The 15,105-nt window shown below is 36.7% G+C and overlaps 1 non-coding gene across 1 annotated transcript; it reads right to left on the minus strand.

The window, feature by feature from the left end:
* Positions 1-8,112: 8,112 nt before the first annotated feature.
* LOC128286204 (small nucleolar RNA R71) lies at positions 8,113-8,219 on the minus strand. Its single transcript, XR_008276749.1, has one exon. It is a non-coding gene; the product is annotated as a small nucleolar RNA R71 (small nucleolar RNA).
* Positions 8,220-15,105: the final 6,886 nt, after the last annotated feature.

Here is a 15,105-nt window from a genome sequence, read left to right on the forward strand (position 1 = left end):
CGTAACCTTAATCCGATGACAGAGATGGGTTAGGGGTGTTACATTGATAGACTCGTCGGGAGATTCCACGAGTAAGGCGAAAGGGAAAGAAAAGCTTGGTTGGCATTGTTGTGCAAGAGGTATTGACAAGGTTAGTGGTTTGGTGTGCTACAATTAAGCACAATTCAAAGTGATAAAGGGGAACTTAGGTTGCCTAATCACCTATCCTAAGTTCCATGAGTAAGTGTTTCTATTTAAACTAATGATGATTTGCAAGTGATGCTTAAATGTGATATGTTGTGTGATGTATATTGAAATGACAATGAAAATATTATATGTTTTTGACCGAATATGATACGAGTCTTGCTGATTTTATGTACAGTATATGGGATGTATATGTTGTGGCTATTTGAGCATAATGTGAGTACTTGTAAGTACATGATATGAGACTAGAATATGTGATATGAACATGAGTTGTATTGCATGTGAAGGTGTGATCGTGTAATTTTGTGATAGGTTTTAAATATTTATAATTAATCGTTCTTAAAACTAACTATTATCGTGATGTAGGCAAGTGTACCTATCAAAAAGCAGTATAGTTTTAGCAAGACCGGATTGTCAAACCCAAAGGAACTAAAAGTACTAGTAATGACTGTCTTTTTATTATCTAACCTAAGAATAAAGAGCTTTTTGTTTTAGCTAACTAATTATCTAAACTAAGAATTCATAGAGAATCGAATTGGGGAATTGCTTTTGAGAAAATCGATTGAATTAAGACAATACCTAAGGAAAAATCCACCTAGACTGTACTTGTTATTCTGGCTCTGAATCGGATGATTTATTCATTTACCTTGTTCCGTAGAGATCCCTAAGTTATGTTATTATCCCTATTCAAGACTAATAACGTCTAATCCCTAGATTGAATAATTAAGACCTTTCTCTAATTAACACCTTAGGGTTGCATTAACTCGATCTATGGATCCCCTTATTAGGTTTCACTCTAATCCGGCAAAATCTTGTCACCCTATGTCTAGGCACGCAATCAACTCCACTTAATTATGACAAATGTACTCTTAGACAGGGTCATTCCTCCTCTGAATAAGAGCTTATCTTGAATCAGTATCCTGGGATATCAAAACAAGAATTAAGGACGCATAATTAAGAACAAGTTAAATATTTATCATACAATTCAGAAAATAATAACAAGATTCATCTTAGGTTTCATCCCCCTTAGGTATTTAGTGGATTTAGTTCATAACTAAATAAGAAAACATCTCAGAATAATAAAGAATACAAAACATAAAGAAAACCTAAAACTCCTGAAGGGGAAACTGAGGAGAGATCTTCAATCTTGATGGTGAATCCGGCTTCTGAGATGGATCAGTCGGCTTTCTTGGAGTAATTCTTTACTCCCTATCCTCTGTCCCCTTTTCTTCCTCCTCTAGGGTGTATTTATAGGTTTTGGAATGCCCAAGAGCCCTCAAAATTAGCCTTTTTCGAATTGGACTCAACTTGGGCTCGGTAGGGACACGCCCGTGTGCGATTACTTCAGGCCGTGCTCGAGCCTGCCAAATTGACATGGTCGCTTGGTTTGCTCGTGTGAGGAGGTCCAGCCGTGTTGATTTTGTACTTTGGCCCATTTTCTCCTTTTTTGGCCCATTTCTCGTTCCTTTTGCTCTCCTATGCTTTCTTAAGTATAAAACATGAAATTAAAGCATTAGGAGCATCGAATTCATCAATTCTAATGGAAAATTATCCATAAAATGCGTTAAGCATGGGGTAAAAATATGTATAAATTACGGTTTACCAATGTGTGTATAAAATAGTAGGTATACATGTTTAAGTGGATATGTTGAAAGGTATACTGGTTGTGTTTGGAGGGTATACTTGGTTGTGTTCGGAGGTTATACATATGGTTGTGTTTGAAAGGTATATTTGGTTGTGTTCGGATGGTATATATGGTTGTGTTTGGAGGGTAAATTGGTTATGTTTAGTGGGTGATAGATTTTTTCTACACATTATATTGGTTGTATTTGGAAATCCAGTTATTCATTGTAATATATTTTGTATATATGCTTCATAATTACATTATGCCAACATATCAATGTGAATTCTATGAATTATGATTGATTACTTACCATGATTAATTGTGATTGTATTCTTTCATTTAACTTTGGATATTGTGATTACTTGTGGCAATCTTTGAACACTCACTAAGTTTGAAAAGCTCACACTCTTATATGTTTAACAATTCAGAGATATAGCTAAATCGAGGAAATTTACCTTGAGTATGTTTGATGTGTTTCCAACTCAATAAAGAAAGTAATAGGGGACTAATCTAGAGGGTTTTAGGCTTGAACAATTAATGGTTTGTAAATGGACAATATGGACATTTAATTATTTTTAGTACTTTTAAAGTTAGTTCAAACAAATGTTTTCAATGGATTACTTATCAGGATAAACTATACAGTTAGTTTCTAACCAGATTACTTAAATTCTAACTAGCATATTATTCAATACAATCTAGACGTACTCTACCTTTGGCGAATGCTCATCCTATATTTTCCTTTTATCCCTTAACACGGACGTCTCCTTAATATATGAAAAAACATTAGAAAATCAAATTCTTACTTTCTTTCATAGCAGTTAGTACACGCCCACACGTATACGCGAAAATAATCTTTTGGGTGGATAACGCTACACCAGACATACTTTTACTGCTATAAGCTAAAACTTTGGATCCACCAAATTTGGGGTGTTACAGACTCCCAAAAGATAGCGACGTAGATGTGACAGAATAGACTAACAGAATATCAGACAGGACCAAGTAGAATATATCCTAGATTCGTTTGTGGATTTATTCACTAGTGACATTCATAGTGTGGCATAGCTTAATTCTGAATGGATGATGGACTATGTATGTGTGACTCGTGTACTTTGATGTAAATGAAAGCCTAAGTTTAAATAGATAATGAACCCGAAGCTAGTATGTTGGGTATATGACTTCAAAGTATGCAGTATCACTCCACAACAATGGAATTCATAGGCCAATCAATGTTAAATGATATCCTCTCATTTTCATTACATAATATATGAAAAGTAAATGTGGTCACGAGTCATTTTTCTTTGTGATAAATAATTTAATTAAGAATAGTTACTAGTTTATAGAGAGAACTTACTTTCCTACTGAAAGTAAGTAAATTGCTTTTATTTCTATGGCTTGGTTCGTGTTACTCAACACCACATTCTTTGCAATTCCTGGTTCGAGGATAGTGGAGAAGGTCGTTCGGTTGAGAGTCAAGATCGACTTGAGTCCACCTCACACAAAGCATATATGTAATTTTGGTTTAGTTTTATTGATATAAATAACACGACTCGATTTAAGAAAATTTTAAAATTTCCCTGTAACTAAATAACTATTTTCTTAATAAGATCTTTCCAACATAATTAACTTTCCCACTGAAAGTTAAGAAAAGTTTTCCAACATAATCAGATATTCGACCATTAATTCCAAGTAAGTCCTTATCCATTTTTCTTTGATTTTTATGAAAATTGAATCATAAGAGCTTGTTTTAGTGAGCCCATGTACCAATTTGTGAAACTAGTAAAGTTTTTGAAAGTTACCATTGTTGAGAATTGAATGAATTAGGTGTGAATTTTTTAGAAATGAAGCTTAGATTAAGAAATGACTAAATTGTATAGCTTAATTGTTAGTTTTGTACATTAGGGACCAAATTAAAAAATGAAAAAATGTTATGAAATTCTGTTAAACATAGAAAGTAGAGGGTCTCTAATGAATATATATGAAATCGGATTTTAATCTGAAACTTTAAATTGAGAGTTATTCTTGTCCCAATTTTAAGGACTAAATTGAATAATTGATAAATATGCATAAATTGATATTTTGTTATGAATTGGCTGATAATTGATTGTGTGATATACTTTTTGAATATTTGTAGCTAATGTTGATGCAGAACCTTTGAGAGGGAAAGGAAAAATCGAGAGTTGTCGACGAGTGACGCGAGACCACAATTTGTATTTTTATGATTTTGGATAGATTAATTTATTGCCTATATGTGTTAATTAGATGATTATATGTCAAGGTGAGTACATGGTGATGTTGTGAATGGTTTTTATTTGGGTTAATATAGAATATTGATATGAGGGCTAAAATGAATAAAATGGAAAATGGCATGAAATACTTGAATTGTGATATATGGTATAGAAATTGAAATGAAATAAGTTATATAATATGAAATATATGTATTTGATGATGAAATAGGATTGTGGTTATGAAAATTATATGAGATATAATATGGATTGAATTGTAAAATGAAATTGAATATTGGTACCCTATTAGTTGTTCAGGCTCTATCGAATATAGTTGGCATGCCATAGGATTGGTTTCTGTACAGGATTATGCGCTTATGTGCCAGAAGGCATTTCATGTGCCAGAATGCACCTCGTGTCCCATGATGCACTTCGTGCTCCATTATGCATCTTGGGTGTCATGATGCACTACGTGTGCCAAGATGCGCTTCGTGCGGTAGTATGCACTTTACGTGCCAATTTACCTTACTTCGGTGTATCCGATGATGCAATTTGATGCCAATTTGGTGTGTTGGTTGGACGATCCTTGTATCCATTCGAGTTTGAGTTACATTAATAGGGATTTGTAATTGGTAGACTTGGTAAATGGCATATAAATGAAATGACTTGATGATATGAGATGGTTTGTGTGCATATCTAAATTGTGATAGATAAAGCAAGTGATTTAATGTACAAATCAATTCAAAACGAGCCCTAGGGGTCAAAATAAATGCGAATAAGTCTAACGACTCCAGAAAAGAGATTGAAAGGTGGTTAACCAGGTAGATGTTGTTAATTGAATATGACATTAGATGTCTAATAATAAAGGTAAATAGATATATGTGTTTGATTTATGAATGATATTGAATTGGTATATATATTCATGGATTTATAATTTACGAGTAAATGGAGTTGGTCATGGTTATGCAATGTTGAATAAGTTGTTCTAACATGATTATAAGTATGCTTTTATGCATTGTAAGATGATAATAACACACACACACACAAACGACCGACACTGATTGTATTTTCGGCTCAGATGCTTTAGTATCTAACACTTATGCAAGATAAGTATCATATCCCTTTTTGATATATTTCTGTGCCGATATAATTGAAATTACATTAGATAACTCATCCAATTTATTAGATTCAACATGGAGTAATTCACCATTCTGACACAATAACGAAATATATTTCTGTTTAAAATTTACCACTGCATCATGTTGAGTTTACCAGCCCGTTCCCAAAATCACATCAAATTTATCAAAAGGCAACAACATCAGATCAGCCGAGAAACAATAACCCTTTTACCATCAACGGGCAATTTTTACAAATTTTATCCACCATAACATACTGGCTCAGGGGGTTCGAAAATTTAACCATAAATTCAGTGAATTCAATAGGTAAATTTTTAACAGACAATAAATTTGTGCATGTATGAATGCGTGGAACCAGGATCAATCAAAGTAGTAATGTCAGTGTCAAGAAGAGAAAATGTACCCGTAATGACATCAGATGTAGAAGCAACCTCTCTTGCACGATAGCATATCTTCTTGTCGGTGCTCTGGTTTTAGATTTGTCTGTTGAATCTTTTATCACACCTCAGCTACCACTAACATTGCTGGGGTGTCGAGGTGGTTTGCTTCTCGAGACAGGATTGCTCAACCTAGAGGCTTGAACAGTATCTTTACAAGCTTTTCCGGGCAGTCTCTAAGATAGTGGTCAAAAGAACCACATCTAAAACCAGCTCCACTTTTTATGTGGCATTCACCAAAATGCAATTTATTGCAATGTTTGCATCTTGGTTTAGGACTTCCAACACTCCTTACACTTGAAACGGATGGAGATGGAGATCTCGAATTAGAGCATTGGGAGCCTCGTTCTTTTTCATAATATCCCAAAGATGCAGTAAAATGATCATAGTACTTCTTTAATTTCTTTGAAATAGATGATTGTGATTTGCTCACAAATCTTTTACCAGAAATCTGGGCTTCCCTCTTTGCTTGTTTCTTTTCTTTACTTAATTTCTCAACTTTTTGTGCTTGATAAACCGTAATTTATACATATTTTTACCCCATGTTTAAAGCATTTTATGGATGATTTTCCATTAGAATTGGTGAATTCGATGCTCCTACTGCTTTAATTTTAGGTTTTATACTTAGGAGAGTATAGAAGAGCGAAAGGAACGAGAAAGGGGCAAAAAATGGAGAAAATGGGCCAAAGTATGAACTCAACACGGCCTAGACTTCCTCACATGGGCATCCCACACGCCGTGCCATTCTAACAGGCTCGAGCATGGCCTGAAGTAATCGCACACGGGTGTGTCCCTGACGAGCCCAATTTGAGTCCAATTCGGAAAAGGTTAATTTTGAGGGCTCATAGGCATTTCAAAGCCTATAAATACACCCTAGAATAGGAGAAAATGGGAGACAGAGAATAGGGGGTAAAGAATTACTCTAAGGAAGCCGATTGATTCATTTTAGAAGCCGGATTCATCATTAAGACTGAATATCTCTCCTCAATTTCCCTTCAGGAGTTTTGGGTTTTCTTTATGTTTTGTATTGTTTATTATTCTAAGATGTTTTCATATTTAGTTATGAACTAAAACCCCTAAATACCTAAGGGGAATGAAACCTAATACGAATCTTTTTATTATTTTCTGAATCGTATGATAAATATTTAACTTGTTCTTAATTATGTGTTCTTAATGCTTGTTTTGATATCCCAGGATATTGATTCAAGACAAGCTTTTATTCAGATGAGGAATAGACCCTGCCTAAAAGTACATTTGTCATAATTAAGCGGAGTTGATTCTACGCCTAGACATAGGGTGACAAGATTTTGCCGGATTAGGATGAAACCTAATAAGGGGATCCATAGATCGAGTTAATACAACCCTAGAGTGTTAATTAGAGAAAAGTCTCGGTTATTCAATCTAGGGATTAGATGTTATTAGTCTTGAATAGGGATAATAACATAACTTACGGATCTCTACGGAACAAGTTGAATGAATAAATCGTCCGATTCAGAGCCAGAATAACAAGTAAAGTCTAGGTAGATTTTTCCTTAGGTATTGTCTTAAGTCAATCGATTTTTCCCAAAAGGAATTCCGCAATTCTTTTCTCTGTGCGTTCTTAGTTTATATAATTAGTCTATTAAAACAAAACCTCTTTATTCTTAGGCTAGATAATAAAAAGACAGTCATTACTAGTACTTTTAGTTCCTTTGGGTTCGACAATCCGGTCTTGCTAAAACTATACTACTGTTCGATAGGTACACTTGCCTACATCGCGATAATAGTTAGTTCAAGAATGAGTAATTATAAATAGTTAAAACCTATCACGAAATAACGCGATCAAGTTTTTGGCGTCGTTACCGGGGAATTAAGATATTAGGAACGCTCAATTTTTATTACTTTAGCCATTTTTTTTCTTGCAATTTAATTTTATATTATTATTATTATTACTGACTTACTTACTTATTTACTGTTTCCTTCTCTTGACAGGTTTTTATAGTTTATGACTAGAAGAAACCCGTCAGGGCCACTACTTTTTGACGAAGCTTAAGATACACGGAGAACGAGTAAGAAGGCGATACTCAACCCCCAACCGAAGAGATGGCTGAAAACCAAGGCAATCAGCTACCTCCTGCAATTGCGGTTAATCAAAATCCTGCTCCACGCACTATGTATGATTATGCTAAACCTTTTTTTAACAGGAACTGAATCAAGCATAGTTAGGCCTGCTGTAACTACAAATACTTTTGAATTAAAACCTAACACTATTCAAATGACACAACAATTTTTTCAGTTTGATGGTTTGCAGGATGAGGATCCCAACACTCATTTAGCCAACTTCTTAGAACTATGCGATACATTTAAAATTAATGCCACTTCTGATGATGCCATACATCTTCGGTTGTTTCCCGTTTCATTGAGGAACAAAGCTAAACAGTGGTTGAACTCGTTACCACGAGGGTCAATTACTACTTGGGAACAAATGACCGAAAAATTTACTAAAATATTTTTCGCCGGCTAAAACGGCTAAATTACGTAATGATATCTCTTCTTTTGTACAGATGGATTTAGAAACACTCTACGATGCATGGGAGAGATACAAGGACCTTTTGAGAAGATGCCCCTACCATGGGTTACCGCTTTGGCTCCAGGTACAAACATTTCATAATGGTCTGAATCCTTCGACTCGCTATATGGTTGACGCAGTTGCTAGCGGAACCATCAACAATAAAACACCGGAAGATGCCTATGAGTTTATAGAGGAGATGTCACTGAATAACTATCAGTGGCAAGTCATGAGGATAAAGCTAACGAAAACAGCTGGAGTTTATAACATTGATTCAGTCACCATGCTCTCTAATCAAGTAGAACTCTTAAATAAAAAGATTAATGGTTTTCTTAATTCTTCACAGGTTCACCTAGTAATGCAGTGCGAAGCAAGTGAAGGTGGAACGAACCATTTGGAATGCCAACCTTATGGCCATAATATGGATAACAAGCAATTAAACTACATGGGTAATAATCCTATCCATATAGTAACACTTATAATGCAGGTTGGAGGAACCACCCTAATTTCTCGTGGAACGGTCAAGGAAATCAAAGACCACAACATCCTCCAGCTACCAACAACCACCCTACCAACAGGAAAAGAAGCCAAACCTTGAAGAGATGCTCTCAAAGTTTATATCAGTGTCAGAAACCCATTTTCAGAACACCGAGACAGCACTTAAAAATCAACAAGCGTCGATCTAAGGGCTCGAAACTCAGATAGGCCAGCTGTCCAAACTAATCTCCGAATGACAACAAGGTAGTTTTCCAAGTAATATCGAACCTAACCCAAGGGAACAACTCAACGCAATTAATATTCAAGATGACGAAGAAGTTGTTGAGCCTGAACCAGAACCGAGGCAAGAAACTATGGTAAGCAAAGGAAAGACCACTCGATGAACAATTTGGTAAATTCCTTAAACTCTTAAAAAAATTACATATTAGCTTACCGTTTATTGAAGCTCTATCGCAGATGCCAAACGCAATGAAATTTTTAAAGGAGCTTTTAGCAGATAAGCAGAAGTTGGATGAGGCGTTGCAAGTGGAGTTGAACGTAGTTTGCTCTGCCATTCTCCAAAATAAACTACCCAACAAACTAAAAGACCCAGTGAGCTTTACTATTCGTTGCTTAATTGGTAGTTTAGATGTTAATCATGCATTAGCTGATCTAGGGGCTAGTATTAACGTCATGCCTTACAAAATGTTTAAGCAACTAGGTCTCGGAAACCCAAACAGACTAGGATGAGCATTCAATTAGCAGATAAAACTATAAGATTCCCTAGGGGTATTATTGAAGATGTGCTAGTCAAAATCGATAAATTTATATTTCCCGTTGACTTCATTGCTTTAGACATAGAGGAGGATAGTAATACTCCTTTAATCCTGGGAAGGCCCTTTTTAGCAACTGCTAAAACAATTATTGATGTTGGCACAGGTGAGCTCACGCTTCGCATAGGAAACGAAACACTCACCCTTAAAGCTCGCAATTCTGACAACACATCGGAAATTGAAGGTGATCGTCTAAACCATTCTGTTAAAATTAACCATATGATACAACCCACTTTGCAGGAGATAAGTCTGAAGGAAGTACATGAGCCACTCTCAAACAAAAGTAGAGGCTCTATTCATGAAGAACGAAGGCTGCAAATAGAGGAGCTAGATGAATGGCGAACACATAAATCGAGAACACACGATAAATCGAAACTACGCCAAAACGAGCCCGATACCTCTTCAAATCAACTTAAGGTTGGTGATAAAGTCTTATTAAATGCCGCAGATCCCTACATTGTCACTACCACACAGAATGAGGAAATCCCTCTTACGGTACTCAGTATTTTCCATTCGGTACGGTGGAGGTGAGTCATCCCAAGTTCGGCACTTTCAAGGTAAACAATACCCGTTTTAATCCTTATTTTAAGATTGATAGTAGGAATGAGGAGTATAAACTCCTCGAACCACCATGATCATTCAACGGAGAGGTAAGTCAAGTTTAGACTATAAATAAGCGCTTCTCGGGAGGCAACCCGAGCACTAACTGTATTTACTTCTTCCAAAATTTAGTCTTCAACATCTAACTTACTAACGGAGCTCTTTAATACAAGTTTTCCACAGGGACACGGCCACGAGCACGGGCGTGCTAAGGGCCATGTGAAAACAGGGCAAAGATTTCCCCAAAAACGGGTTACGATCAAATGCCACGGCTGTGCAACATGGCTGTGTCGAGCCTACCAAAACAACACGGGGGTGTGACACGCCCATGTGGAAGAACCGTGGACGAACCTATTAAAACAGCACGGACGTGTGACATGCCCATGTCTAACACCCGTGGTAGAACCTGTTAGACTGACATGGGCGTGAGGCTTGCACACACGGGCGTGGGAGAAGCGAACGAAGCTAGACACAATCATGTGACACGGCCGTGTAAACCCACACGCCCGAGGTACACGGGCGTGGGATGAATTTCAAACGCGCCCATATAGGAAAAATGCGAAACACACGGGCAAAAATTAGGGAACAAGGGCGTGTGCCATGGCCGTGTGGCCCAAAATCTATAAATACCCTGCACTATTCACTTTCTTCCCCATTCAAAAACCCTAACCCTAGCCGCTGCAAGTTCACATGGCCTCCCTGCCATGCCCGTGCGCCGCCTACAACTCCATTCTCGAAGCCCAATCTCTTCCGTTGGCGTTTGTTTACTCTTTTTTCTTTTATTTCATTGATTTATAATGCTATTTATCATATTAATCTATATTTTTCATGTTTTTTCCATATTGATAATCACATAAACTTCATTTATCAAACAAGTTATCATCTTTCTCATGTTTAAAATCTTACTCATTATATGATTCCTACACTCCATTTAATTAGTTAGAAGTGAATATTCATGGCTAGGATAGTTGAAATAATCATGCATATTGTGTTGACATCTCTTTTCGTTCATATAGTATTTTGCATTCCATTCCTTGCCATTTTTACTTATATTACCATGCTCATGCCACAAAGAAATGGGTCATTGAACTTATTGTTTTAATTGAATTTAGTAATTGTGGCTGAATATATTTATGCATTTTCCTTTTCAAATTTAGTCGCATTCCTTTTATATATTATAAACTGTCCACTCATCAAAAGATGAACGTTTCCACTTGCAGGTACACAATGTCGCCTTCAAGAGGAAATAAAATAGCCGTACCTGCTTCAAAGAAGAGGAAGGGAGCGTCCTCTTCCACAGGTCCAATCGCAAAAATTCGTCACACTCTCCTACAGTTTCTCCGAGGGCCCTGGGAGGAACTTTTCCAGATACTTCAAGCCCGACCTTTAATTACGGGTCACTGCATCGACTGAGCTATCGTAGAACAAGTTCAGTTGGCTAATGCGATTTGGGCCCTCCTAACCACCGACCCTTGGGAGCTATTCTTTGGGATTATTGAGCCGACGTATCTCGAGCTCACGATGGAACCATGCTCAACGTTCCATCTTCAGACCGTAATGACAAATTACGATGATCTCGGCACGGTCTAGTTTCTCTTAGGTGGGTTAGTCCACCAGTTAAGCGTCCCAGAGTTTGGTGCTGCACTAGGCTTATATACGGAGGAGTTCAAGGAGGAAAATGAACTACATGCTTTCAATCGCAACATACATTTTTCTCCCTCGAAGTGCTGGCACACTTTGGCCCCTAGCGCAACCTCCTACAATCCTAGCCCCTCCAAGGCATTAGTTCTCCCACCATCCCTGAGGAACCTACAAGTCATTTTGGCTCACACGATTATAGGGAGGTCAGAAAGCATAGGCGTCGTCAACACTCACGACGCCTACTTCTTATGGTGTATGTCGTAAGGGCACATCATTGGCTTTGCCTATTTCATCGCCCTTGCGACTTAGTACCAGACGGAGTGGCATTGGAAGGAGGTAATCTCCATTGGCCCCTACGTGACTCGACTGGCGCGACACTTCGGGCTCCTCAACACTGCGGCCTAAGAATCATCCCTCACCCTCATCGGCCAGATGTCTCCACAAGGCATCTCGAGAATGCTTAGCATGAGGATAATCGAGAGGCGCCGAGGAACCTACCATCCCTAGTATCATCTCACCCAATCTACCGAGGAGGAGGCCTACAAGGACATCCCTGATGATGTCCCCCCATAGCACGAGGACCCACTGACTCAGCCACCACCACCCTCTCGTCCAGTTCATGCGGCGGCTTCATATGCTGACATCTCTGAGTGCCTCACCCTATTCGAGCAGCAGTATTTTCAATGATTTGACAACATTGATGCTACTCTACAGCAGATTTGTCAGCACCTCCACATCTCATCGCCAGTTCCACCTCGTGAACAATCCGGTAATGAAGATGTTTAAAAATATTTATTTATTATTTTATGTTTTTAATTTTTATTGAAACTACTTTTTATTTTTATTAGATTTTAGAAATTTTATTTTTAATGATTAATTTATATTATTTCTTTTTGAGTAATTATTCTTCCTAATATCCCCTAAAAAGGTCCTGATTTTATCACAGTTATATAGAGCTCTTAAGCTCATCGTTACATAGGAACTAAAACTCTACCGGGAAAGGTTCTCCACCGGAAAAGGTTCTCCACGACTGCTATGTCCTGAATGACACGACCATATCTACCACTAGATATAATATTCTTTTGGCTCAGGACTTATGGACTAATGAACCTCTACGACTGCCGGAGTATCCTCCTCTACTTTCGAACCGATTACTCTCCAAAACTCTAGTTCGAGGAATTCATCATACAGGAAGTTTCACTTCTCTCCCTATCTTATTTTTATATTCTATAATACCTATCTTTGTACATTGAGGGCAATGTACATCTTAAGTGTGGGGAGGGCATTCATGTCATTATCAGAAAAATCCCTGAATGATTACCTTGTTCTCTTGAAAAGCTCTCATATCATATTTAAGATAAATTTTAACTGATTTATGATTTTGATTGATATATCTTAAATTAAAACATAGGGAATTATGCATTGATTGTTTAAACTTTAAAACATTAGAATCAAGCATGATAAGTTGATTTTTAAGAATTTAAAATTATAGGTTGTTTCCCCAAGTCTAGGTATTACCTTGAATTGGAATTCACGAGTCTAAACATCAAAAAGCCATAATTTTTGTGAGATTTTTGAGCCTTTGGGGCATCTATTAATCCTTTCATGTTCACTTTTATTATTGCTTTGAGTGCATCAGTATTGAACTGTTATTCTAGAACTTGCTTGATTATGCATGTCAAGACCACACTATTTGATTTAATATATCAAAATGATTAAGGCACTTAGGATTAACCCACTTATGCCCTGAAAAACCTACCTCCACGATTAACCCCTAGTAAACCCCCTTGAGCCTAACAAGCCATTCCTTGTATTAACCTCAATATTAACCCTTAACCTATTATTGTTGAAATCCCCTAAAGTAATTTGATTCCTATTTTTGTTGATATTTGAGTTGAAGAAATTGCTTAGCTATGTCTTGTTCGTAATAAGTTAGTCTATGATTATTTAAATTGTTATTAAAAAAAACAAAAAAAAAACTATGTATACATATCTGTAATTTCATATTTTGAGAAGAAGCTCTGTGTATGCAAGTGAAGATTAACACTTTTTCTAGTTGGGCAATTTTTCAATTCAATCTCGATTCTAAACCTTTCTTTCAGCTTGTGACCACACCCCCTAACCAAGCCTCACTACAACCCTCTAAAGACCTTTTGATTGATGTATCATCTTAAATTATAGTGGTGGAGATTTGATTTTCATGTAAGCCTATGGTAATGACTTTTCATTATTGACTATTGAGTGCTTCATTTATTGTCCTTAAACACCTCGAGTGATTTGAGTGAATCTTTAGTGAGGATGTGAAACTCTGTGATATTCTAAATCAAAGGCAATTACTCAGATGAGGAGACACCTATGTTTGCATGATTAAATACTCAACTCAGAATGTTTGAAACTTTTATGTTCTTTTAGTTGAAATTCTCAATGTATGTTTACTTATGGATTAATTTTAGATATTATCGATAGAAATTATAAGTTGAAAAGAATTTATTTTGATTATGAGTTGAGAATTTTGCTTGAGGACAAGCAAATACTTAAGTGTGGGGGTATTTGATAAACCGTAATTTATACATATTTTTACACCATCTTTAAAGCATTTTATGGATGATTTTCCATTAGAATTGGTGAATTCGATACTCCTAATGCTTTAATTTCATGTTTTATACTTAGGAGAGCATAGGAGAGCGAAAGGAACGAGAAACAGGCCAAAAACAGAGAAAATGAGCCAAAGTATGAACTCAACACGACCTAGACTTCCTCACACGGGCATCCCACATGGCCGTGCAATTCTAACAGGCTCGAGCACGACCTGAAGTAATCGCACACAGCATGTCACGTTGGCGTGTCCCTACCGAGCCTAAGTTGAGTCCAATTTGGAAAAGGTTAATTTTGAGGGCTCATAGGCATTTCAAAGCCTATAAATACACCCTAGAAGAGGAGAAAACGGGAGACAGAGAATAGGGGGTAAGGAATTACTCCAAGGAAGCCGATTGATTCATCTCAGAAGCCAGATTCAGCATCAAGACTAAAGATCTCTCCTCAATTTTCCTTCAGGAGTTTTGGGTTTTCTTTATGTTTTGTATTCTTTATTATTCTGAGATGTTTTCTTATTCAGTTATGAACTAAAACTGCTAAATACCTAAGGGGAATGAAACCTAAGACGAATCTTTTTTTTATTTTTTGAATCATATGATAAATATTTAACTTGTTCTTAATTATGTGCTCTTAATTCTTGTTTTGATATCCTAGGATAATGTATCAAGACAAACTCTTATTTAGAGGAGGAATAGACCCTGTCTAAGAGTACATTTGTCATAATTAAACAGAGTTGATTGCGCACCTAGACATAGGGTGACAAGATTTTGTCGGATTAAGGTGAAACCTAATAAGGGGATCCATAGATC

This window comes from Gossypium arboreum, chromosome 12 (assembly GCF_025698485.1).
Source record: "Gossypium arboreum isolate Shixiya-1 chromosome 12, ASM2569848v2, whole genome shotgun sequence".
NCBI lineage: Eukaryota > Viridiplantae > Streptophyta > Magnoliopsida > Malvales > Malvaceae > Gossypium > Gossypium arboreum.